This window comes from Octopus sinensis, linkage group LG10 (genome assembly GCF_006345805.1).
Source record: "Octopus sinensis linkage group LG10, ASM634580v1, whole genome shotgun sequence".
NCBI lineage: Eukaryota > Metazoa > Mollusca > Cephalopoda > Octopoda > Octopodidae > Octopus > Octopus sinensis.
In genome coordinates, this window is record NC_043006.1 from 32,105,985 (window position 1) to 32,110,799 (window position 4,815).

The following is a 4,815-nucleotide window of genomic DNA, read 5'->3' on the forward strand; positions in this document are numbered from 1 at the left end:
CTAGGTAACTAAAAAATTTTAAACTTCGTATACTGGTAGAATGTGTTTATGAAACATCTTTTTCTCTTGGCTTTATTGAGAAAATTCTATAGTTTGTAAGATATTTGTTGTTTTTTTTTCTTCAGTTTCTGCAATTTCAACCAATCAGTGACGTCTATTGAGTTAAAAAGCATTCTGTGCCGTATGAATATGTCCCTCGTTTAAGAAACAGATTGGGTTTATTTACATTTGTGAAGAAAAAAAAGATACCCTTCCCCCACCCCTAACCCTGACCCTAACCCTAACCTTTACTAACCCTAGCTAACCCTAACCTTTACTAACCCTAGCTAACCCTAACTAACCCTAACCCTAAAAGAGATTGAAATGCAATAGATCGATTCTAGGGTCATAATTACGGGTGACAATTTCATATGACACCGCTAGAAAAAACTGCCGTTCAAACCGAAAAGATCCGCAACACAATCTATACTAAAATTATATATTTTACCAAAATTGCTCAAGGCACCAATAAAAGTTTCGTACGTCCAATACTCATCAGCAGAATGGAAAATTGAACGCACATACCCGTTATTTACAGTGGTATGGAACACAGTGTATTTTATAGGAAAAGTCGTATAAGATGTTTTTCTGTGGATAACAGGAACAAAATAAGCCAGAAAAATAGATAAGCAAGTAAATTGTGCCGAACGATTTTCCTCAAAGTTAAATAACTAATAATGGTTGTTGTTTTAAAACGGTCAACGTCTTATTGAAAGATCTGTTACAATACAAACGTACACACACGTACAGATTAAATTTATACAAAATATATTTATAAGAATAAAAAACAACAACAAAGAAAATAAACAAAGCGAACTGTATAAGTAAAGAGATATATTAAAATAAAAAGATATGTTTAAAAGCAAACATTGTGTTTAAGAAAACAGCCGATAGCTAACAAAAGTTACTTCCATATTATTTAAAATAATACTTTTAAGATTCTCCTGCTGATCGACACGAAATGTTTGTTTGCTTCCCAGAACTGAATAGATAAATAAATATGGCTTATTTATTGTACATCACTACAATCTCTGCCGAAGGTGTCTTTATTTTCATGAAATAGTCGGGATTCAATGTGTGTGTGTATGTGTGTGTGTGTGTGTGTGTGTGTGGTGTGTGTGTGTGTGTGTGTGAATTCTTTTATTCGTTTACTTGTTTCAGACAATTGACTGCGCTCATGCTGGAGCATCGTTACGAAGAGTTTTAGTCGAACAAATCGACATCAGGACTTATTTTTTAAGCCTAGCACTTATTCTATCGGTATCTTTTGCCGAACCGCTAGCTTACGGGGACGTAAACACACCAATACTGATTGTCAAGCGGTGATAGGTGGACAAATGCAGACACAAAGACACACATGCAAAAATAAAATTTTGGTCAACCCGAGGCTATAGTAGAAGACACTTGCCCAAGATGCCACGCAGAGAGACTGAACCCGGAACCATGTGGTTAGGAAGAAGCCACGCCTGCGCCTATATGTGTAAGTTTGTAAGCGTGTGTGTCATTTATATGTGTATATGTGTATGCAAGTATGAATGGTATTCTGTATTGCTCTGTGTGTGTGTGTGTGTGTGTATGAATTTCTGTTATTAATATGGTGAAGTAGTTTCAATACACAGACGCGTCGTCTGAAAGATAAACATGAAAACAATGACTTTTAAGTAAGTATTGAGACGATGAAAGTACCACATCAACAACGGACGAAGAAGGTTATTCGTTGGAAGCAACAAATACAAAAAATACTGTACATTATTTACATTATTTACATTTGACGGATATTTGTCCTCATCTTGTTTGTTGTTAACACAACGTTTCGGCTGATATACCCTCCAGCCTTCATCAGGTGTTTTGGGGAAATTTCGAACCTAAGGTATTTTTCAATGTTATTATTATTATTATTATTATTATTATATTATTATTATTATTATTATTATTATTATTATTATTATTATTCAGGTCGCTGCCTGGAATCGAACTCAGAATCTTGGGGTAAGTAGCCTGCGCTCTTAACCACTACGGCATATGTCGGCTACTAACCCCAAGATTCCGAGCTCGATTCCAGGCAGTGACCTGAATAATATTATTAATAATAATAATAATAATAATAATAATAATAATAATAATAATAATAATAATAATAATAATAATAATAAAAATAATAATAACATTGAAAAATACCTTAGGAATGAGAACCCAGGCTCGAAATTTCCCCAAGACACCTGATGAAGGCTGGAGGGTATATCAGCTGAAACGTTGTGTTAACAACAAACAAGATGAGGACAAATATCCGTCAAATGTAAATAATGTAAATAATGTATATAATTCCTGATTTCTTAAATATAAAACTAAACAAGAAATACTGGTTTCAAATTTTGGCACAAGGCCAGCAATTTCGGGGAAGGGGTAAGTCGATTACATCAACCCCAGTGCTTGACTGGTAATTATTTTATCGATCCCCAAAAGAATGAAAGGCAAAGTCAACCCTGGCGAAATTTGAACTCAGAACGTACCGACTGACGAAATACCGCTTAGCATTTTGTCCGGCGTACCAACGATCCTTCCAGTGGGTCGCCTTATAATGATAAATAAATATTGATAGGTGATTATAATTAAAATATTACAGTATAGGGATGTCAACAGTGTGGATAACTGAATGAACAGGGTTGCGGCCCAACCGGTCCAGATCACCCGGATTTAAATAGGAACCGCAGAGAAATGAACGATTTGAAGCTGCAATCTGCAGTCACTCTACAAAAACTGAAGAGGGAGTCTTTAGTTTGCAGACCCGCCTTTAGCTTTTTCTGTGTATCTGGAGAAGGTGACGCGAAACCACCCCAGTGAAATCTTCTTCATGTTGATTTGAGCTATGTGTGTTGGGCATTGGTGACTGTGTAAAAGAAAGATTAAATAACTTTAGGGTTCGCGGTAGGAAGCAACGTATCAAGATATCATTATAAGTTGTTGGCCAACTATTCTGCAACTGTTCACCTTCCAAGTACAAAGATTATAAAGTTGAACATATTAATCAAAAGACTCTCACAATCTGTCAACTTTACATTCGAGGCGTGTAGGAAAAAAATTTCAGATCTGCTTTCCATAAAATATCAGGACAGGCAGGCCTCACACTTAGGTGTCATCTCTCACGAACAAAACATTGATCAAAAGAGAACGTGATCAACAATTGCTTAAAGTAGAAAAAAGAAAAGAAGGTGGTAAGAAAGCAGGAGAGAGAGAGAGAGAGAGAGAGAGAGAAAGGAGAAAAGAAGGATGAAAAGAGAAGATATAGAGAAAATACGAGAAAGCGAGAAGTGAAAGAGAAAAGATAAGAGAAGGACCAAGATAAGGAAAATGACAAAGAAGAGATAGAGGTGAATGGAAAGAATAATCAATGCGATATTATAAAGAAAGTGTGAAAGATATCAACAACAGCAACATCATCATCATCAAAAACAACAACAACAACAACAGCAACAACAACAACAACAACAACATCATCACCATCATCATCATCATCATCATCAACAACAACAACAGCAACAATCCATCTCATAAAATTCGCCTCAATCTTAGTTAAAAGCAATAGAGGTGACGATAGTGGCGCTGCTGTTAGTCTTGCACGAGGGAGTACCCAAAAGAAACCGGAATTTTGCAATATTTTTTTATTCACTTAGTTTTATATGTTTACGCTTTTATCTCCTTCAAAATATTCTCCATTTTGAAGCAATGCATCCGACCAGACGCGTTTTCCACTATTCAAAGCAGTCCTGGAACTCTTGCGAAGTGATGCCTTTTGATGCCTCCATCGTTTTTTTTCTTCATCTCTTCCACATCTGCAAATTCCATAGCACCAGCTTTCGTCACCAGTGATGACCTTCCAAAAGAGGTCTTGAACAAATTCCAACTGCTCTTTCAGTTCACGACACGTATTCAGTCTTGGCTGCTTTTGATCCTCCGTGAGCAAGCGACGCACACATTTTGCCGCAACTCTTTTCATTCGCAATTCCTCGCTCGAAATTCGTTGACAGGAGTTCCAGGACACATCAGTCATATGAACAAGTTGGTCACTTGTTTGGTGATGGTCCTCTAAGATCAGTTTATGAGCTTCCATTCGTTCGGGATGTCGACGGTCGTCCTGAACGAGACTGGTCTTCAAGCGACATGTGACCATTCCTAAAGCATGAAAACCACTCGTAAACTTGTGTTTTGCACATGGCAGCATCCTTGTAAGCTGTTTGAAGCATGACAACTGTTTCGGCCGCCGTTTTCCCCAGCAGAAAACCGAATTTCACGGAGGCATGCTGTTCCTTCTTTTCAGCCATCGCAAAAATCGACGAACAGAGGAGAAGCACTGCAAAGCAAAGACGCACAACGTGGCAGCACGACACTACCTGACGAGGTTGGTCGGCAGACTGATGCCTGAGGGCCGCATCAAGTGGCACAGAAGCCTGAACTACGAGAGATTTGTCCCACAGAGAACGTTTCCGGTTATTTTGGGGTACCCCTCGTGTGTGTGTGTGTGTGTGTTTATGTGTTTGTGTTTGTGTGTGTGTTTGTTTCCCACCACAGCTTGAAAACCGGTGTTGGTATGTCTACGTCCCCGTAACATAGCAGTTCGGCAAAAGCGATCGATAGAATAAGTACTAGGCTTAAGTCCTGGGGTCGATTTGTTTGACAAAATCCCTTCAAGGCGGTGCTGCAGCATGGCCGTAGTCAAATGACTGAAACAAGTAAAAGATAAAAGATAAACAACTGAGAAAGGAAAAAAAGAGCATCAAG